The 22,625-nt window shown below is 51.0% G+C and overlaps 1 protein-coding gene across 1 annotated transcript in view; it reads left to right on the forward strand.

The window, feature by feature from the left end:
• Positions 1 to 22,625, forward strand: part of UNC80 (unc-80 subunit of NALCN channel complex) — a 2,761,828-nt gene that overhangs the window by 2,267,302 nt on the left and 471,901 nt on the right. The gene's annotated exons all lie outside the window — the stretch shown is intronic.

Below are 22,625 nucleotides of genomic sequence, written 5' to 3' on the forward strand. Positions count from 1 at the left end.
TTCAAGTCTCCTGTGGTGTTAAGGTTTTTGAAGGGCCTTACGAATAAGTTCCCTCCTTCACCTTTTATTGTGCCTCAGTGGGATTTAAATCTTGTATTGACCTTTTTGATGGGTGCTCCCTTTGAGCCTCTTCACAAATGTCCCATGGGGTTTCTTACCCTTAAGACAGTCTTCCTCGTTGCAATAACCTCGGCAAGGAGGGTTAGTGAGCTTCAAGCTCTTAGTTTCAAGCCCCCTTTCTTGACCATTCATGCTGATCGAATGGTTCTCAGGACCAGGGCTGCTTTTCTGCCTAAGGTGGTTACTCCCTTCCACCTAGGACAGTCCATTACTTTACCTACCTTCTATCCTCCCCCTCACCCTTCTAAGGAGGAGGAGAGACTGCACCGTCTGGACCCTAAGAGGGCGGTGTCCTTTTACTTGGACAGATCCAAGGACTTTCGTTTGGAAGACTAGCTCTTCGTTGGATTTGCTGGCTGCAAGAAAGGAAGAGCGGTCCATAAAAGAACTTTATCGAGATGGATCGTCCTCTTCATAAAGATCTGCTACTCTTTGGCCGGTAAGGAACCACCAGAGGGTATAAGGGCTCATTCTACAAGAGCTAAGTCTTCAACCTCAGCATTGGCTAGAGGTGTACCTGTTGAGGATATTTGTAGGGCGGCAACTTGGTCTTCCCTCCACACTTTCGTGAAGCATTACTGCTTGGATTCCGAAGTGAGGAGGGACGGTCACTTTGCTCGCTCTGTCCTTCAGGATTTCCTGGTTTAGAAGAGTGGACACCCTCCTCCGGGAGTGGGGACTATTGTGGGACTCTATTCACAAGGTGAGGAATCCACACGGCAGATGTATCTATCAGAAGAACAAGTTACTTACCTTCGGTAACGCTTTTTCTGGTAGATACAATATCTGCCTGTGGATTCCTCACTGACCCACCCGCCTCCCCGTTGTCCACTCTTCTATGCCAGAGTTACTGTAATGTAATTATTTTATTGTCAAGGAGATGTTTCAACTGCTTTCCTGCATTTGCTTTACACTGTGTGTTTTGCCTTGACTATTGTGTACTGTGTATACTATGTATATATCTACTGTCATTGGTCCGTCCGTGTGCCTCGATGGCACGGAAAAAAGGGCGGAACTGATGTCATCACGCTGGCGTGGGCCTGTTATAGGCGTTGGTGACGTCAGCGGAGTCACGTGCGAGGCCGTGTCTCTGTGACGTCCAAGTCCACGTCGGCGCGAGGCTACGAAAAGAATTTCCGAATGTTGCTGACGCAAGGGGATATTCACAAGGTGAGGAATCCACAGGCAGATATTGTATCTACCAGAAAAAGTGTTACCGAAGGTAAGTAACTTGTTCATTACTTATTTAAGATACCTAATTCCAACTGCAATAGTCTCTCTAGAGTTGACCTATGTTCTCAGAGTAGCGACTTTAGGAGTTTTTTTGCAAAGTCGAAAATTCACAAAGGAGAATCTCCAAATATCATGGAAAATAATGATCTTGGGCTGGGATCTCGATATTAAGAGTGACCTAGGTAGGACATTTTGTTTACGATATATTTGGAATTTCATATAAAAATAATAATTATTTGTTTAAATCTGTTTTATTGAAATCCAGCGCATCAAACACAGTACAATAAAACAAATCATGGCCCCGAAGGCTGTATCCCCCTCTTGCACCAATGAGCGAATTGTGCGAGCTTCCGGGTGATATGGTGTGTCCATGAAAGCAAGTATCAGGAAGCCATTGGTCAGGTGTACGTTCAGATGCTCCGTAAACAAACAAACTCCCCCCCGGTACCCACCCCCCAACTCTCTCCCCTCCCCTCCAGTGTGCCGCTTCTTTCCTCTAGATGGTGAATATGTATCGTGCTGGTGCGGGCCCTAACCGTGGTGGACGTCTTTCTTGGCCGGCTCATCTGTGAGTCGTAGCAGCCTGAGGTATTTCAGGCATGTTAGTTCCCTGAACTCCCCAGCTAGTAATGCAGTGAAGGGGTGCCAAACGGTAGTAAAGGAGTCTGAGGTTTGAGTTAAAGTCACCTGTATCCGCTCCATCCCCAGAATATATCAAAGCCTATGAAGCCAGCCTGTGTGTGTAGGTCTCCTTGTGGTGTCCCAGAGCAAGAGAATATGATGTGCCGCCGCCCTCACCGCTAACCCCATCTGTCCTCCCTTATTCGATTTAAGTGGAAACGTCAAGGCATTTGGGAGGCCCAGTAATGTATAGGCGGGGAAACGGTGGATCTCTGTCGTAAAATGTTGATCAATGTCATCTAATGCTTCCTTCCAATAGTCCGCTACCTCCGCACATTCCCACAACAAGTGGGTCAGCCTCCCCACTTGACTGCACCCCCTCCAGCACACGGAGCTACGCGTCGGGTTGCCCTGATGCAGCCTGGCTGGCGTCAGATACCAGTAGTATGCGATCTTAACTGCTAACTCCCTACTTGCCACATTTCTGGCAGTTCGATGAGCTCTATGGGAGCTATCGCGCCACTCTTTGTTTGAGAGGTTTCTTCCGATCTCCAATTCCCAGCGCTTCTGGCCGGCAGGGCGTAAGGTAGGTAAGGGCAGGCTTAACATTTTATATAAAACTGTGATCGCCTGCCTGTCGGTCTTTTTCGTGATGAGTCATTTCTCATAATTTGTAAGACGTCAGCCTACATGATTTTGGCCACTATAGGTGTGGCAGGGTATACTCAGACATGAGTCCTTTTTTCACTGCTCCATCAGGATTCAAGCAAGCCGGGCCGAAGAGGCTGAAATGCCAGAAACCGGTCCCCGGTAGCTTGTCTCCTTTCTGGTGAAGAATTGGCTTGGTAGTTTGGTCTGCCCTGTTCCCATGATGCACTGGGCCAGGGACAGATTAATTTGCATATAGCCAGGTTCTGAGCTGGGATGGGGCAGTGAGATAAATAACGGTGATGGATCAAGCCCTGATCTTTGGACTGGGTAAGAGTGGTCTGCTTAATTCAGACACTCTGTTCATCACCACCCCCTTTTCTGTATCGATTTTGGCCACTATAGGTGTGGCAGGGTATACTCAGACATGAGTCCCTTTCTCACTGCTCCATCAGGATTCAAGCAAGCCGGGCCGAAGAGGCTGAAATGCCAGAAACCGGTCCCCGGTAGCTTGTCTCCTTTCTGGTGAAGAATTGGCTTGGTAGTTTGGTCTGCCCTGTTCCCATGATGCACTGGGCCAGGGACAGATTAATTTGCATATAGCCAGGTTCTGAGCTGGGATGGGGCAGTGAGATAAATAACGGTGATGGATCAAGCCCTGATCTTTGGACTGGGTAAGAGTGGTCTGCTTAATTCAGACACTCTGTTCATCACCACCCCCTTTTCTGTATCGATTTTGGCCACTATAGGTGTGGCAGGGTATACTCAGACATGAGTCCCTTTCTCACTGCTCCATCAGGATTCAAGCAAGCCGGGCCGAAGAGGCTGAAATGCCAGAAACCGGTCCCCGGTAGCTTGTCTCCTTTCTGGTGAAGAATTGGCTTGGTAGTTTGGTCTGCCCTGTTCCCATGATGCACTGGGCCAGGGACAGATTAATTTGCATATAGCCAGGTTCTGAGCTGGGATGGGGCAGTGAGATAAATAACGGTGATGGATCAAGCCCTGATCTTTGGACTGGGTAAGAGTGGTCTGCTTAATTCAGACACTCTGTTCATCACCACCCCCTTTTCTGTATCGATTTTGGCCACTATAGGTGTGGCAGGGTATACTCAGACATGAGTCCCTTTCTCACTGCTCCATCAGGATTCAAGCAAGCCGGGCCGAAGAGGCTGAAATGCCAGAAACCGGTCCCCGGTAGCTTGTCTCCTTTCTGGTGAAGAATTGGCTTGGTAGTTTGGTCTGCCCTGTTCCCATGATGCACTGGGCCAGGGACAGATTAATTTGCATATAGCCAGGTTCTGAGCTGGGATGGGGCAGTGAGATAAATAACGGTGATGGATCAAGCCCTGATCTTTGGACTGGGTAAGAGTGGTCTGCTTAATTCAGACACTCTGTTCATCACCACCCCCTTTTCTGTATCGATTTTGGCCACTATAGGTGTGGCAGGGTATACTCAGACATGAGTCCCTTTCTCACTGCTCCATCAGGATTCAAGCAAGCCGGGCCGAAGAGGCTGAAATGCCAGAAACCGGTCCCCGGTAGCTTGTCTCCTTTCTGGTGAAGAATTGGCTTGGTAGTTTGGTCTGCCCTGTTCCCATGATGCACTGGGCCAGGGACAGATTAATTTGCATATAGCCAGGTTCTGAGCTGGGATGGGGCAGTGAGATAAATAACGGTGATGGATCAAGCCCTGATCTTTGGACTGGGTAAGAGTGGTCTGCTTAATTCAGACACTCTGTTCATCACCACCCCCTTTTCTGTATCGATTTTGGCCACTATAGGTGTGGCAGGGTATACTCAGACATGAGTCCCTTTCTCACTGCTCCATCAGGATTCAAGCAAGCCGGGCCGAAGAGGCTGAAATGCCAGAAACCGGTCCCCGGTAGCTTGTCTCCTTTCTGGTGAAGAATTGGCTTGGTAGTTTGGTCTGCCCTGTTCCCATGATGCACTGGGCCAGGGACAGATTAATTTGCATATAGCCAGGTTCTGAGCTGGGATGGGGCAGTGAGATAAATAACGGTGATGGATCAAGCCCTGATCTTTGGACTGGGTAAGAGTGGTCTGCTTAATTCAGACACTCTGTTCATCACAACCCCCTTTTCTGTATCGATTTTGGCCACTATAGGTGTGGCAGGGTATACTCAGACATGAGTCCCTTTCTCACTGCTCCATCAGGATTCAAGCAAGCCGGGCCGAAGAGGCTGAAATGCCAGAAACCGGTCCCCGGTAGCTTGTCTCCTTTCTGGTGAAGAATTGGCTTGGTAGTTTGGTCTGCCCTGTTCCCATGATGCACTGGGCCAGGGACAGATTAATTTGCATATAGCCAGGTTCTGAGCTGGGATGGGGCAGTGAGATAAATAACGGTGATGGATCAAGCCCTGATCTTTGGACTGGGTAAGAGTGGTCTGCTTAATTCAGACACTCTGTTCATCACCACCCCCTTTTCTGTATCGATTTTGGCCACTATAGGTGTGGCAGGGTATACTCAGACATGAGTCCCTTTCTCACTGCTCCATCAGGATTCAAGCAAGCCGGGCCGAAGAGGCTGAAATGCCAGAAACCGGTCCCCGGTAGCTTGTCTCCTTTCTGGTGAAGAATTGGCTTGGTAGTTTGGTCTGCCCTGTTCCCATGATGCACTGGGCCAGGGACAGATTAATTTGCATATAGCCAGGTTCTGAGCTGGGATGGGGCAGTGAGATAAATAACGGTGATGGATCAAGCCCTGATCTTTGGACTGGGTAAGAGTGGTCTGCTTAATTCAGACACTCTGTTCATCACCACCCCCTTTTCTGTATCGATTTTGGCCACTATAGGTGTGGCAGGGTATACTCAGACATGAGTCCCTTTCTCACTGCTCCATCAGGATTCAAGCAAGCCGGGCCGAAGAGGCTGAAATGCCAGAAACCGGTCCCCGGTAGCTTGTCTCCTTTCTGGTGAAGAATTGGCTTGGTAGTTTGGTCTGCCCTGTTCCCATGATGCACTGGGCCAGGGACAGATTAATTTGCATATAGCCAGGTTCTGAGCTGGGATGGGGCAGTGAGATAAATAACGGTGATGGATCAAGCCCTGATCTTTGGACTGGGTAAGAGTGGTCTGCTTAATTCAGACACTCTGTTCATCACCACCCCCTTTTCTGTATCGATTTTGGCCACTATAGGTGTGGCAGGGTATACTCAGACATGAGTCCCTTTCTCACTGCTCCATCAGGATTCAAGCAAGCCGGGCCGAAGAGGCTGAAATGCCAGAAACCGGTCCCCGGTAGCTTGTCTCCTTTCTGGTGAAGAATTGGCTTGGTAGTTTGGTCTGCCCTGTTCCCATGATGCACTGGGCCAGGGACAGATTAATTTGCATATAGCCAGGTTCTGAGCTGGGATGGGGCAGTGAGATAAATAACGGTGATGGATCAAGCCCTGATCTTTGGACTGGGTAAGAGTGGTCTGCTTAATTCAGACACTCTGTTCATCACCACCCCCTTTTCTGTATCGATTTTGGCCACTATAGGTGTGGCAGGGTATACTCAGACATGAGTCCCTTTCTCACTGCTCCATCAGGATTCAAGCAAGCCGGGCCGAAGAGGCTGAAATGCCAGAAACCGGTCCCCGGTAGCTTGTCTCCTTTCTGGTGAAGAATTGGCTTGGTAGTTTGGTCTGCCCTGTTCCCATGATGCACTGGGCCAGGGACAGATTAATTTGCATATAGCCAGGTTCTGAGCTGGGATGGGGCAGTGAGATAAATAACGGTGATGGATCAAGCCCTGATCTTTGGACTGGGTAAGAGTGGTCTGCTTAATTCAGACACTCTGTTCATCACCACCCCCTTTTCTGTATCGATTTTGGCCACTATAGGTGTGGCAGGGTATACTCAGACATGAGTCCCTTTCTCACTGCTCCATCAGGATTCAAGCAAGCCGGGCCGAAGAGGCTGAAATGCCAGAAACCGGTCCCCGGTAGCTTGTCTCCTTTCTGGTGAAGAATTGGCTTGGTAGTTTGGTCTGCCCTGTTCCCATGATGCACTGGGCCAGGGACAGATTAATTTGCATATAGCCAGGTTCTGAGCTGGGATGGGGCAGTGAGATAAATAACGGTGATGGATCAAGCCCTGATCTTTGGACTGGGTAAGAGTGGTCTGCTTAATTCAGACACTCTGTTCATCACCACCCCCTTTTCTGTATCGATTTTGGCCACTATAGGTGTGGCAGGGTATACTCAGACATGAGTCCCTTTCTCACTGCTCCATCAGGATTCAAGCAAGCCGGGCCGAAGAGGCTGAAATGCCAGAAACCGGTCCCCGGTAGCTTGTCTCCTTTCTGGTGAAGAATTGGCTTGGTAGTTTGGTCTGCCCTGTTCCCATGATGCACTGGGCCAGGGACAGATTAATTTGCATATAGCCAGGTTCTGAGCTGGGATGGGGCAGTGAGATAAATAACGGTGATGGATCAAGCCCTGATCTTTGGACTGGGTAAGAGTGGTCTGCTTAATTCAGACACTCTGTTCATCACCACCCCCTTTTCTGTATCGATTTTGGCCACTATAGGTGTGGCAGGGTATACTCAGACATGAGTCCCTTTCTCACTGCTCCATCAGGATTCAAGCAAGCCGGGCCGAAGAGGCTGAAATGCGAGAAACCGGTCCCCGGTAGCTTGTCTCCTTTCTGGTGAAGAATTGGCTTGGTAGTTTGGTCTGCCCTGTTCCCATGATGCACTGGGCCAGGGACAGATTAATTTGCATATAGCCAGGTTCTGAGCTGGGATGGGGCAGTGAGATAAATAACGGTGATGGATCAAGCCCTGATCTTTGGACTGGGTAAGAGTGGTCTGCTTAATTCAGACACTCTGTTCATCACCACCCCCTTTTCTGTATCGATTTTGGCCACTATAGGTGTGGCAGGGTATACTCAGACATGAGTCCCTTTCTCACTGCTCCATCAGGATTCAAGCAAGCCGGGCCGAAGAGGCTGAAATGCCAGAAACCGGTCCCCGGTAGCTTGTCTCCTTTCTGGTGAAGAATTGGCTTGGTAGTTTGGTCTGCCCTGTTCCCATGATGCACTGGGCCAGGGACAGATTAATTTGCATATAGCCAGGTTCTGAGCTGGGATGGGGCAGTGAGATAAATAACGGTGATGGATCAAGCCCTGATCTTTGGACTGGGTAAGAGTGGTCTGCTTAATTCAGACACTCTGTTCATCACCACCCCCTTTTCTGTATCGATTTTGGCCACTATAGGTGTGGCAACAACAGCAGCAGCAGCAAAATTCCTTATATAGGTCATATAGGGGAAAGCAGAGAGCACGTCCTCGTGGACATCAGGCCTCTTCCTCCTCCACTTCCTCCAACCCCCCTGCCCCTGAGAAGCAGCCCTAGATCCGCCATTCAGGATCATGTGGGTCCGGTTGGGGGCCGGCTTACCCATTTTCTACAGGATTGAGAATCGGTTACATCAGATCTTTGGGTTCTCAATCTTGTAGAAAATGGGTATGCCCTACCCTTTCGGGAATTCCCTCCCAATTACCCTCCTTGCCAGGGGTATTGCACCGAGTAACATCTGTCACTTCTGCAGGAGGAAGTGTTGACTCTGATAAGGAAGGGTGCGATAGAGGTGGTCCCAGAGCAGGAAAGGGGTCAGGGATGCTACTCCCGGTATTTCCTGATTCCAAAAAAGGATGGCAGACTTCGTCCAATCCTGGATCTCAGGATCTTGAATCTCTATCTGAAACAGGAGAAATTCAAGATGCTCACCCTTGCTCAGGTTCTTCAAGCGCTGCAAGAAGAAGACTGGATGGTGTCGCTCGACTTACAGGATGCTTACTTTCACATTCCAACACTGAAGTCGCACAGGAAGTATCTCCGTTTTACGGTGGGATCGCAGCACTACCAGTTTGCGGTCCTTCCGTTTGGACTTACTACTGCGCCTCGAGTCTTCACCAAGGTGATGGCAGTGGTGGCGGCGCATCTCAGAAGATCATGGATTCCAGTATTCCCTTAGTTGGACGACTGGCTGATCAAAGCAGAGTCGTCAGAGAGAGTGCTCCATCATCTGCGAGAGACAACCCAGTTGTTGTACAGGTTGGGTTTTTCAATAAACGTGCCCAAGTCTCACCTGGTGCCCTCCCAGCGCAACCTGTTCATAGGTGCTGTACTGGACACAACTGTATGTCGTGCATTCCCTCCTCCTCAAAGGATTCGCGACATACAGGAGATGATTCCTTTATTTTACAATGGAGCGGTCGTTCCAGTCCTGAAGGTCCTTCGCCTGCTCGGTCTGTTGGCTTCATGCATTCTGTTGGTTAACCATGCGCGCTGGCACATGAGGGAGCTCCAGTGGTGCCTCCGCAGGCAGTGGTATCAGCACAACGGAGATCTCAGGGAGTCAGTGAGGATCTCCAGAGAAGCTGCGGCGGATCTGTCTTGGTGGGGCGTGGAAGGCAACCTGTCTCAAGGAAAACCTTTCCAACTGTCTCCATCGGTGGCCACAGTGATTACGGATGCATCCACTCTAGGGTGGGGTGCTCATCTGGGGGATCTGGAGGTCAAGGGCCTTTGGTCTCCAGAGGAAAGGTTGCTTCAAATCAACCTTCTAGAATTGCGGGCGATTCGTTTAGCGCTCAAGGCCTTCTTCCCTTCCCTTCGCGGTCGTTCGGTCCAAGTCCTGACGGACAACACGACCGCGATGTGGTACATCAACAAGCAGGGAGGAGTGGGGTCGCAGTGTCTCTGCAGAGAGGCTCTGCGTCTCTGGTCCTGGGTTCAGGACCATCAGATTTGTCTGATGGCGAATCATCTGGCGGGAGTGTTGAACGTTCGTGCAGACAGTCTCAGTTGGCAGTTCTCTGCCGACCACGAGTGGAGGCTTCACCCGGAGGTGGTTCGCGACATCTTTCAGATGTGGGGAAATCCTCGGGTGGACCTGTTCGCCACTTACGAGAATGCGCACTGCCTGTCATTCTGCAGTCTCCAGTATCCGATGCAAGGAGCCTTGGGGGACGCGTTTCAGTTGAGTTGGAGAGGTCAACTCCTTTACGCATTTCCTCCCATACCCTTGATTCCTCGGGTTCTGAGGAAGATTCGCCAAGACCGGGCCCAAGTCATATTGGTCGCCCCGGACTGGCCAAGAAGGGTGTGGTATACAGATCTTCTCCACCTCTCCTCTCACCCGCCGCTCCGTCTCCCTCTCAGGGCAGACCTCCTCTCTCAGATGGAGGGGCAGGTTCTACACCCCCACCTCCAGACATTGCACCTTCATGCCTGGAGATTGAACGGGGCAACCTGAATTCCTTTTCCCTCCCGCCTGACGTTGTGGATGTCATCTTGTCAGCCAGGCGTGACTCCACTAAGTCCATCTATTCTTATAGATGGTCGAAATTTGTCACGTGGTGTGGGGAAAGGTCTATTGACCCTTTGAAAGCCCATTTGTCTAATGTTCTCCAGTTTGCCCTTTCTCTGGCGCAGCAGGGGCTTGCGGTTGCCACGGTGAAGGGTTACCTTTCAGCGCTGTCGGCATTTCTCTGTTTGCCTGACCAGCCTTCTCTTTTCAAGTCTCCTGTGGTGTTAAGGTTTTTGAAGGGCCTTACGAATAAGTTCCCTCCTTCACCTTTTATTGTGCCTCAGTGGGATTTAAATCTTGTATTGACCTTTTTGATGGGTGCTCCCTTTGAGCCTCTTCACAAATGTCCCATGGGGTTTCTTACCCTTAAGACAGTCTTCCTCGTTGCAATAACCTCGGCAAGGAGGGTTAGTGAGCTTCAAGCTCTTAGTTTCAAGCCCCCTTTCTTGACCATTCATGCTGATCGAATGGTTCTCAGGACCAGGGCTGCTTTTCTGCCTAAGGTGGTTACTCCCTTCCACCTAGGACAGTCCATTACTTTACCTACCTTCTATCCTCCCCCTCACCCTTCTAAGGAGGAGGAGAGACTGCACCGTCTGGACCCTAAGAGGGCGGTGTCCTTTTACTTGGACAGATCCAAGGACTTTCGTTTGGAAGACTAGCTCTTCGTTGGATTTGCTGGCTGCAAGAAAGGAAGAGCGGTCCATAAAAGAACTTTATCGAGATGGATCGTCCTCTTCATAAAGATCTGCTACTCTTTGGCCGGTAAGGAACCACCAGAGGGTATAAGGGCTCATTCTACAAGAGCTAAGTCTTCAACCTCAGCATTGGCTAGAGGTGTACCTGTTGAGGATATTTGTAGGGCGGCAACTTGGTCTTCCCTCCACACTTTCGTGAAGCATTACTGCTTGGATTCCGAAGTGAGGAGGGACGGTCACTTTGCTCGCTCTGTCCTTCAGGATTTCCTGGTTTAGAAGAGTGGACACCCTCCTCCGGGAGTGGGGACTATTGTGGGACTCTATTCACAAGGTGAGGAATCCACACGGCAGATGTATCTATCAGAAGAACAAGTTACTTACCTTCGGTAACGCTTTTTCTGGTAGATACAATATCTGCCTGTGGATTCCTCACTGACCCACCCGCCTCCCCGTTGTCCACTCTTCTATGCCAGAGTTACTGTAATGTAATTATTTTATTGTCAAGGAGATGTTTCAACTGCTTTCCTGCATTTGCTTTACACTGTGTGTTTTGCCGTGACTATTGTGTACTGTGTATACTATGTATATATCTACTGTCATTGGTCCGTCCGTGTGCCTCGATGGCACGGAAAAAAGGGCGGAACTGATGTCATCACGCTGGCGTGGGCCTGTTATAGGCGTTGGTGACGTCAGCGGAGTCACGTGCGAGGCCGTGTCTCTGTGACGTCCAAGTCCACGTCGGCGCGAGGCTACGAAAAGAATTTCCGAATGTTGCTGACGCAAGGGGATATTCACAAGGTGAGGAATCCACAGGCAGATATTGTATCTACCAGAAAAAGTGTTACCGAAGGTAAGTAACTTGTTCATTACTTATTTAAGATACCTAATTCCAACTGCAATGCTCTCTATAGTTGACCTATGTTCTCAGAGTAGCGACTTTAGGAGTTTTTTTGCAAAGTCGAAAATTCACAAAGGAGAATCTCCAAATATCATGGAAAATAATGATCTTGGGCTGGGATCTCGATATTAAGAGTGACCTAGGTAGGACATTTTGTTTACGATATATTTGGAATTTCATATAAAAATAATAATTATTTGTTTAAATCTGTTTTATTGAAATCCAGCGCATCAAACACAGTACAATAAAACAAATCATGGCCCCGAAGGCTGTATCCCCCTCTTGCACCAATGAGCGAATTGTGCGAGCTTCCGGGTGATATGGTGTGTCCATGAAAGCAAGTATCAGGAAGCCATTGGTCAGGTGTACGTTCAGATGCTCCGTAAACAAACAAACTCCCCCCCGGTACCCACCCCCCAACTCTCTCCCCTCCCCTCCAGTGTGCCGCTTCTTTCCTCTAGATGGTAAATATGTATCGTGCTGGTGCGGGCCCTAACCGTGGTGGACGTCTTTCTTGGCCGGCTCATCTGTGAGTCGTAGCAGCCTGAGGTATTTCAGGCATGTTAGTTCCCTGAACTCCCCAGCTAGTAATGCAGTGAAGGGGTGCCAAACGGTAGTAAAGGAGTCTGAGGTTTGAGTTAAAGTCACCAGTATCCGCTCCATCCCCAGAATATATCAAAGCCTATGAAGCCAGCCTGTGTGTGTAGGTCTCCTTGTGGTGTCCCAGAGCAAGAGAATATGATGTGCCGCCGCCCTCACCGCTAACCCCATCTGTCCTCCCTTATTCGATTTAAGTGGAAACGTCAAGGCATTTGGGAGGCCCAGTAATGTATAGGCGGGGAAACGGTGGATCTCTGTCGTAAAATGTTGATCAATGTCATCTAATGCTATCTTCCAATAGTCCGCTACCTCCGCACATTCCCACAACAAGTGGGTCAGCCTCCCCACTTGACTGCACCCCCTCCAGCACACGGAGCTACGCGTCGGGTTGCCCTGATGCAGCCTGGCTGGCGTCAGATACCAGTAGTATGCGATCTTAACTGCTAACTCCCTACTTGCCACATTTCTGGCAGTTCGATGAGCTCTATGGGAGCTATCGCGCCACTCTTTGTTTGAGAGGGTTCTTCCGATCTCCAATTCCCAGCGCTTCTGGCCGGCAGGGCGTAAGGTAGGTAAGGGCAGGCTTAACATTTTATATAAAACTGTGATCGCCTGCCTGTCGGTCTTTTTCGTGATGAGTCATTTCTCATAATTTGTAAGACGTCAGCCTACATGATTTTGGCCACTATAGGTGTGGCAGGGTATACTCAGACATGAGTCCTTTTTTCACTGCTCCATCAGGATTCAAGCAAGCCGGGCCGAAGAGGCTGAAATGCCAGAAACCGGTCCCCGGTAGCTTGTCTCCTTTCTGGTGAAGAATTGGCTTGGTAGTTTGGTCTGCCCTGTTCCCAAGATGCACTGGGCCAGGGACAGATTAATTTGCATATAGCCAGGTTCTGAGCTGGGATGGGGCAGTGAGATAAATAACGGTGATGGATCAAGCCCTGATCTTTGGACTGGGTAAGAGTGGTCTGCTTAATTCAGACACTCTGTTCATCACCACCCCCTTTTCTGTATCGATTTTGGCCACTATAGGTGTGGCAGGGTATACTCAGACATGAGTCCCTTTCTCACTGCTCCATCAGGATTCAAGCAAGCCGGGCCGAAGAGGCTGAAATGCCAGAAACCGGTCCCCGGTAGCTTGTCTCCTTTCTGGTGAAGAATTGGCTTGGTAGTTTGGTCTGCCCTGTTCCCATGATGCACTGGGCCAGGGACAGATTAATTTGCATATAGCCAGGTTCTGAGCTGGGATGGGGCAGTGAGATAAATAACGGTGATGGATCAAGCCCTGATCTTTGGACTGGGTAAGAGTGGTCTGCTTAATTCAGACACTCTGTTCATCACCACCCCCTTTTCTGTATCGATTTTGGCCACTATAGGTGTGGCAGGGTATACTCAGACATGAGTCCCTTTCTCACTGCTCCATCAGGATTCAAGCAAGCCGGGCCGAAGAGGCTGAAATGCCAGAAACCGGTCCCCGGTAGCTTGTCTCCTTTCTGGTGAAGAATTGGCTTGGTAGTTTGGTCTGCCCTGTTCCCATGATGCACTGGGCCAGGGACAGATTAATTTGCATATAGCCAGGTTCTGAGCTGGGATGGGGCAGTGAGATAAATAACGGTGATGGATCAAGCCCTGATCTTTGGACTGGGTAAGAGTGGTCTGCTTAATTCAGACACTCTGTTCATCACCACCCCCTTTTCTGTATCGATTTTGGCCACTATAGGTGTGGCAGGGTATACTCAGACATGAGTCCCTTTCTCACTGCTCCATCAGGATTCAAGCAAGCCGGGCCGAAGAGGCTGAAATGCCAGAAACCGGTCCCCGGTAGCTTGTCTCCTTTCTGGTGAAGAATTGGCTTGGTAGTTTGGTCTGCCCTGTTCCCATGATGCACTGGGCCAGGGACAGATTAATTTGCATATAGCCAGGTTCTGAGCTGGGATGGGGCAGTGAGATAAATAACGGTGATGGATCAAGCCCTGATCTTTGGACTGGGTAAGAGTGGTCTGCTTAATTCAGACACTCTGTTCATCACCACCCCCTTTTCTGTATCGATTTTGGCCACTATAGGTGTGGCAGGGTATACTCAGACATGAGTCCCTTTCTCACTGCTCCATCAGGATTCAAGCAAGCCGGGCCGAAGAGGCTGAAATGCCAGAAACCGGTCCCCGGTAGCTTGTCTCCTTTCTGGTGAAGAATTGGCTTGGTAGTTTGGTCTGCCCTGTTCCCATGATGCACTGGGCCAGGGACAGATTAATTTGCCTATAGCCAGGTTCTGAGCTGGGATGGGGCAGTGAGATAAATAACGGTGATGGATCAAGCCCTGATCTTTGGACTGGGTAAGAGTGGTCTGCTTAATTCAGACACTCTGTTCATCACCACCCCCTTTTCTGTATCGATTTTGGCCACTATAGGTGTGGCAGGGTATACTCAGACATGAGTCCCTTTCTCACTGCTCCATCAGGATTCAAGCAAGCCGGGCCGAAGAGGCTGAAATGCCAGAAACCGGTCCCCGGTAGCTTGTCTCCTTTCTGGTGAAGAATTGGCTTGGTAGTTTGGTCTGCCCTGTTCCCATGATGCACTGGGCCAGGGACAGATTAATTTGCATATAGCCAGGTTCTGAGCTGGGATGGGGCAGTGAGATAAATAACGGTGATGGATCAAGCCCTGATCTTTGGACTGGGTAAGAGTGGTCTGCTTAATTCAGACACTCTGTTCATCACCACCCCCTTTTCTGTATCGATTTTGGCCACTATAGGTGTGGCAGGGTATACTCAGACATGAGTCCCTTTCTCACTGCTCCATCAGGATTCAAGCAAGCCGGGCCGAAGAGGCTGAAATGCCAGAAACCGGTCCCCGGTAGCTTGTCTCCTTTCTGGTGAAGAATTGGCTTGGTAGTTTGGTCTGCCCTGTTCCCATGATGCACTGGGCCAGGGACAGATTAATTTGCATATAGCCAGGTTCTGAGCTGGGATGGGGCAGTGAGATAAATAACGGTGATGGATCAAGCCCTGATCTTTGGACTGGGTAAGAGTGGTCTGCTTAATTCAGACACTCTGTTCATCACCACCCCCTTTTCTGTATCGATTTTGGCCACTATAGGTGTGGCAGGGTATACTCAGACATGAGTCCCTTTCTCACTGCTCCATCAGGATTCAAGCAAGCCGGGCCGAAGAGGCTGAAATGCCAGAAACCGGTCCCCGGTAGCTTGTCTCCTTTCTGGTGAAGAATTGGCTTGGTAGTTTGGTCTGCCCTGTTCCCATGATGCACTGGGCCAGGGACAGATTAATTTGCATATAGCCAGGTTCTGAGCTGGGATGGGGCAGTGAGATAAATAACGGTGATGGATCAAGCCCTGATCTTTGGACTGGGTAAGAGTGGTCTGCTTAATTCAGACACTCTGTTCATCACCACCCCCTTTTCTGTATCGATTTTGGCCACTATAGGTGTGGCAGGGTATACTCAGACATGAGTCCCTTTCTCACTGCTCCATCAGGATTCAAGCAAGCCGGGCCGAAGAGGCTGAAATGCCAGAAACCGGTCCCCGGTAGCTTGTCTCCTTTCTGGTGAAGAATTGGCTTGGTAGTTTGGTCTGCCCTGTTCCCATGATGCACTGGGCCAGGGACAGATTAATTTGCATATAGCCAGGTTCTGAGCTGGGATGGGGCAGTGAGATAAATAACGGTGATGGATCAAGCCCTGATCTTTGGACTGGGTAAGAGTGGTCTGCTTAATTCAGACACTCTGTTCATCACCACCCCCTTTTCTGTATCGATTTTGGCCACTATAGGTGTGGCAGGGTATACTCAGACATGAGTCCCTTTCTCACTGCTCCATCAGGATTCAAGCAAGCCGGGCCGAAGAGGCTGAAATGCCAGAAACCGGTCCCCGGTAGCTTGTCTCCTTTCTGGTGAAGAATTGGCTTGGTAGTTTGGTCTGCCCTGTTCCCATGATGCACTGGGCCAGGGACAGATTAATTTGCATATAGCCAGGTTCTGAGCTGGGATGGGGCAGTGAGATAAATAACGGTGATGGATCAAGCCCTGATCTTTGGACTGGGTAAGAGTGGTCTGCTTAATTCAGACACTCTGTTCATCACCACCCCCTTTTCTGTATCGATTTTGGCCACTATAGGTGTGGCAGGGTATACTCAGACATGAGTCCCTTTCTCACTGCTCCATCAGGATTCAAGCAAGCCGGGCCGAAGAGGCTGAAATGCCAGAAACCGGTCCCCGGTAGCTTGTCTCCTTTCTGGTGAAGAATTGGCTTGGTAGTTTGGTCTGCCCTGTTCCCATGATGCACTGGGCCAGGGACAGATTAATTTGCATATAGCCAGGTTCTGAGCTGGGATGGGGCAGTGAGATAAATAACGGTGATGGATCAAGCCCTGATCTTTGGACTGGGTAAGAGTGGTCTGCTTAATTCAGACACTCTGTTCATCACCACCCCCTTTTCTGTATCGATTTTGGCCACTATAGGTGTGGCAGGGTATACTCAGACATGAGTCCCTTTCTCACTGCTCCATCAGGATTCAAGCAAGCCGGGCCGAAGAGGCTGAAATGCCAGAAACCGGTCCCCGGTAGCTTGTCTCCTTTCTGGTGAAGAATTGGCTTGGTAGTTTGGTCTGCCCTGTTCCCATGATGCACTGGGCCAGGGACAGATTAATTTGCATATAGCCAGGTTCTGAGCTGGGATGGGGCAGTGAGATAAATAACGGTGATGGATCAAGCCCTGATCTTTGGACTGGGTAAGAGTGGTCTGCTTAATTCAGACACTCTGTTCATCACCACCCCCTTTTCTGTATCGATTTTGGCCACTATAGGTGTGGCAGGGTATACTCAGACATGAGTCCCTTTCTCACTGCTCCATCAGGATTCAAGCAAGCCGGGCCGAAGAGGCTGAAATGCCAGAAACCGGTCCCCGGTAGCTTGTCTCCTTTCTGGTGAAGAATTGGCTTGGTAGTTTGGTCTGCCCTGTTCCCATGATGCACTGGGCCAGGGACAGATTAATTTGCATATAGCCAGGTTCTGAGCTGGGATGGGGCAGTGAGATAAATAACGGTGATGGATCAAGCCCTGATCTTTGGACTGGGTAAGAGTGGTCTGCTTAATTCAGACACTCTGTTCATCACCACCCCCTTTTCTGTATTGAGCCTACATGAGGCAGCATGGCTTTTTGAGTTAGCCAGTGGCAAATCTGGAAATATTGGAACCGGTGCGGCGCCACCAGAGGGTACATCTCCTTCAAGGTATCAAGCTGGATAAAGCCTTCCAGGTCAAACAGGTGACCAACTGATTTACATTCCGAGACTTGCATGGGCCAAACACTTGAGGTTCCATCCTGGGGGGAATGCTGGATTGTCAAACAGGGGTGTAATAGGTGAGGGGAAAGTGGTGAGGCCTCTGTTTACCGCTACCGCATCCCACACCTTGAGGAGCGAGCGAGTACTAGGCGACTTTTTGAGATAAGACGGTCTGTCGAAACGCTTCAGGAAGGGGACCTTCCAGAGCGACATTTGGGCCATCGCTCGGTCCTGGAAAAGCCACCGTTTTCTCGACTCCGGGCAATTCCACTTCAGGAGGTACCGAAGCTGCGTCGCTTGGAAGTACGAAAAAGGTCCGGGGCGCCCAGACCAACCTCCATAGGAGCCCGTCTAGCCAAATCTCTGCGAAGCCGCGGACGCCCAACTGAACTGCAGTATGGCGTCCTGCATTTTGTGCAGCAGTCCTATCGGTGGAGTCACTGGAACAGTTTGGAACACATAGAGGGCCTTGGGCAGCAAGGACATTTTAATCGCGCCACTCGCCCCAACCAGGATAATGACAACTGCCGCCATCTCTTTAGGTCGCCCTGAATTTGCGTGTAGTTTTGATCTAACGTTTGTGCTGTGCTAGGCGTCAAGACAATCCCCAGATATGGCAGGGACATCCGGGATGCTTGAAATTTTAGATATTTGGACCAGCGCCCTAAGTTTACTGGCCAGCAGTCGCCCCGTCTTATCCCCTCCCACATAATATGTATGTTTTAAGCGTAGGGCTGCGTATTCTGCGCGATCAATGTCGAGGCCCACGAGCTGCGCCCTAGCCACCTTTAGCTGTCACCAGATCCTAGGGGCCCCGGTTCGGCTGTGTACCCGTTCCAGTTCTAACACCTGCGCCGTCAGAGCCTGTCTCCTGTCCTTGCGTTCTTTAGCCTCTGCTGTAGCAATTGCTATGAGATCCCCGCTTACTACTGCCTTAAGCGCCCTCCAAACCGCCCCATTTTTGTATTTGCTGTGTGAACCCTTTGCGCTGCAGCAATGTCTCGCGGAGGCGCCACCTGCCTCTTTGTGCTGTCGTGGGAGGGATCAACAGCTGAAGTGTGACCGCGTCATGGTCGGAGAGTGCGACCAGGGTGAAGTCTATGTCTGTGACTGATGCGGCTAAGTCGGGGGTTCCCAGGAAGTGATCCAATCTAGCATAAGTGTGGTGCACATGAGAGTCTAACGTGTACCCCGTGGAGTTGGGATGAGCGTCCCGCCAGAGGTCCAGAAAATCCTCTACTAGTCAACCACTGCCTACCCTCTATTAAGATTGCCCCCGTGGCGCCAAAGCGGTGGCCCGATCTATCCCTACCCTGGTCCATCACCACGTTAAGATCGCCTCCCACCAATGTGTGTCTCGACTGAGCTGGCATGACATCCGCCAGTGCCCCCTTAAGAAAACCTTCTTGCTTAGTGTTGGGAGTGTATATCGACACTATGATCAATGATCTGCCCTCCACCTAAACACTGTACGCCAATAGCCTGCCCTTGATTTTGACCCCCTTATCGCCCACCTGGCCCTTAAAGTGTCTGGCAAAGAGAAGAGAGACCCCCGGTTTCTTCTCCGTAGTGGAAGAGTAGTATTGCTGGGGGCAAGCTTTGGAGCGCATACGGTGCCAGTCCCTGGAGAGCAGGTGTGTTTCTTGCAACAGCCAAACCGAGGTACCCGAATTCTCTAAGAACGATATGACGGCCCTCCTTTTAATGGGGTTGTTAAGCCCGTTCACGTTCAGGGTGATGATTTTCAGGACATCATCAGCCATTATGGGATCATAGTTGGACTGCCTAAATGATGAGTGGGGCCAAAAACTCCCATTGCCCACCCGCACAGTACTCTAGAGCCACACACCGGACGGAGCACACCCTCCTCGCTCAGGAACCCCCCCACCCGCCCTGCCCTCCCCAACTCCCAACCACCCCCTTCCCTAGCCCCTACCCCAGTAACCCAACTTGTCTCCCGGCCCTCTCCACCCCTCCATAACTGGAACTCCCGCACCCCCTCCTCCCTCCCTCCCTATCCCCAACTTCAATGCCCCAACTCAACTGTATAGTCCCAGGCCTGGCAGTACTTATCATCGGCCTCTGGTGTATGTACCAAGTGGAACGAGTTGCCGTGACAACCCCTGTGGCCCCCCGCTCGACCCCCCCTCTGGCAAGCTATGCAGAGGTGCTTTAGAATCCCCCTCCCTGAAACAAATCAAACCATCGGTGAAGTGTCCTTGGCAACTTCTCGGATGGCCAAGGCCCTTTCCTGCGTGATGGTGTGTGTGTCCGGTTTTAGGTCCAAAGCCGGAGATCGTCTGCGATGGACTCTCTGCCAACCTCCTTTGGTGGTGTGCTTCGACAGCCCTGGGGAAGGAGGCCCCTCTGACTGCTTAATGCCAAGCATGGTGCATGTGTCCTTAAGTGATCACATCTGTTGTAAGGCCCCGTTCAACTTGAAAATTAGGTGAAAAGGGTGTCCCCACAAATATGGGATCCCTTTGTCATGTCGACAGTCTGTGGCGACCTTGAATGCTTTTCTTTTCTGGAGCGTGATGATAGATAAGTCCTGAATTGCCCTAATAGTGGAGAGACTGTTTTAGTCGCGCCTCCTGCAAGATTCGCTCTTTAAGTGGGAAGTCCGGGAGAAAGGCTAAAATATCTGGAGGGCGTGCGGGCGCTCTCCTCGCCAACCCTACGCGGTGCGCCCTGTCAATTCTGATGTCAAAGTCTGCAGCCTCCCCCAGAACCTCTCGGAAAAGGCCTTACAGATAACTTGTGATATTCGCCCCTTCGCTTTGAGTGGAACGCCCCGGACTCTTATGTTATTGCGCCGTGATCTATTTTCCAAGTCGCCTGCATGCGCTTGCAAATCGACCTGTTGATCCTTGAGTCTGATAATTTCTTGATTGAAATGTTCCACCTCTTTGCTCCGTGCTCGGTCCGCCTCTTCCACTGCCGCCACTCTTTCACCAAGGCCGTCCACGCCCCGACAGATCTCCTGGACTTCCCCCGCTACCTCTTGCGTCAGTGCGAGAAAATCTTCACGAAGGGAGTTGAACAGAGCCTCCAGAAAGGATTTAGTAATGGGCACCTCGCCCTCGTTCGTTTCATTGTGCTGTTTCAATGTTGCAGGAGATGGGGGCCCCTTGTCCCCTTTGCAAGGGCCCTCACTTAGCATCTCAGCAAGTGTGTGCTCTCTTTTCCTCCGCTGGCCTGCCATGTGCACCGTTGGCTCCAACCCTTCATCTGTTGGCGGTGGCACACCCCCCACACTGTTAGGGCTTCACCCCTCCGTTCTCCTCGAAGCCCAGTTACTCCTGTGCCGTCTCCTTTGCCCAACAGTCAGGATGGGAATGTCTGCAGGGCCCTGGTGTGTCTTTTGCTCAGCGTTCCCTGTTGCCTTCTCCTCAGTCCCCCTTCCTCCGTTGCTCCAGCCCTTCTTGATGACTTTCCTCAAATTGTTGCTGCGGAGGCTGTGCCACCCGGTCCGGCCTCCGTGAAATCAACCCCTAGTGAGGGGCACTGGTGTCGGTTCGTCTTCGTGATCCCCTTGATGGCCCCCACAGTCTCTGCGCCTCCCTCAAAAACAGAGTCAGGGCTGGTATGGCATGCGTCTCGGCGACTAGCTTCCACACCGGAAGGGCCCCAGGTAGGGACTCTGAGAGCCAGGCCGCTCTGTTGCACCCGAAGGGCTCAATGATGATGTGTCCTTTTGCCGCTTGTCCTTGCCAGCCAGCCGGGCCTGCAAGTTTTGCTTGTGGAGGCCCACAGTCCACTTCAAGGGCCCTCTCCATGCTTGCTAGGCCCCTAGTGGCGGTATGCTCGCACCGCAACCGACTCCTCAAAGCGGTCCCTCCAGAGACCCCCCCCCACCGCTACCGCTGCCACCGGTGGTTCGTATCCCGTGTGGAGTGAGCCCGCCGGCCCCCTTCTCCCCCTCGAGCCGGCGCTCTGATCAATGGGCCGACGTCTCCCCCACAAAATGGGGCCTGGGGTCTTCTCAGCTCCGGCTTTCCCTGAGCTGCAGCCGCCGATCCGCTCACCTCCGGTGCCTGCCTGTGTCACCGCTGCTGTCGGGGGGCCACCTGACCTCCACCTCCTCAGTATGGGCTTGCTGGGCGTCCCCGTAGACCAATATATAGACCGTCAGAGGCGCCAGGGTCTGGCAGGGCCCGCTCCGCCCTGGCAAGGCCTCCAAACCCCGGGCTCGAGTTTCGTGCCGCCGGCACCCTCTCCACCCAGCGGCCCTCAGGGCGCCGTCGCGCGATTCTCCGCCGTTGTTGGGCTGCCGCCAGCCGCCACTTGCCGCTGCGGGTTCCGCCTCTCCTCCGCTCTGGGCACAGGGACTGCAAGCACGTCCCAAGAAGGCCTGAGGGACCCCAGGAGCACCGAGCTGCCACCAACTCCGCACAGCTCACTCCGGGCCGGGAAGCAGCCACCAGGCCGCCATTTCGTCTGTATCGAGGACGGAACCTCTTGGTCCCCCGTGCGACACTCGCGCCTCCTGGGTCACCCCACGTCGGTCGGTCCAGGTAATGCTCCCTCACTGTGGGATTGGTAGTCTCTCTGTCCAAAGGAGAGACTTATTTGCCATTTATTGAGCTTAAGTCCTCATTTGACAAGTTGACCACAGTAAGCAAACTTAGCTCTATATTGAAACACTACTATTGATAAAATTGTACTCTGATCTGTGTGCCACTGTCAAGCAAGGTGCTTGTGTTAAAATCAGCTATTTTTTACTTGATTACAATGTAGTGGGAATTCCTATTTGCAATCTAAGAGTTGATCAAGTTGCACCAAAATACCAAAGAGATTTGTTCAGGCTTATGCCAAAACTACCGTGTTCGGATGTGCAAAAGAAATAGACATATATATTAATAAATGCTACTTTATATGTACTTTTTATTCAGAAAGTCATGTGTCTTGTCAATACATTCCTTCCCTAATTTTGCCATGGATCTGGTTTTGTTTTTGTTGCGGATAGCTACAAATTGTGAGATCTTGGGTGAGAGGTTTACAGGAAATGTTCAGTGGTGGGTCAGAACCTTACGAATAAGTGGATAATGAATATCTTGCTTGGCTCTGAAAATGTGTAATCTCTGTGTGCATGTTCTCAATTCTCTTGCATTGTCTGTCAATTCCAAATAGCTCGTCGAGTGAATAAACCCAAGTACTAATGATACTGACGTTTCTGGGTGTATAAT

The sequence above is a fragment of the Lissotriton helveticus genome, chromosome 3_1 (genome assembly GCF_964261635.1).
Source record: "Lissotriton helveticus chromosome 3_1, aLisHel1.1, whole genome shotgun sequence".
Lineage (NCBI taxonomy): Eukaryota > Metazoa > Chordata > Amphibia > Caudata > Salamandridae > Lissotriton > Lissotriton helveticus.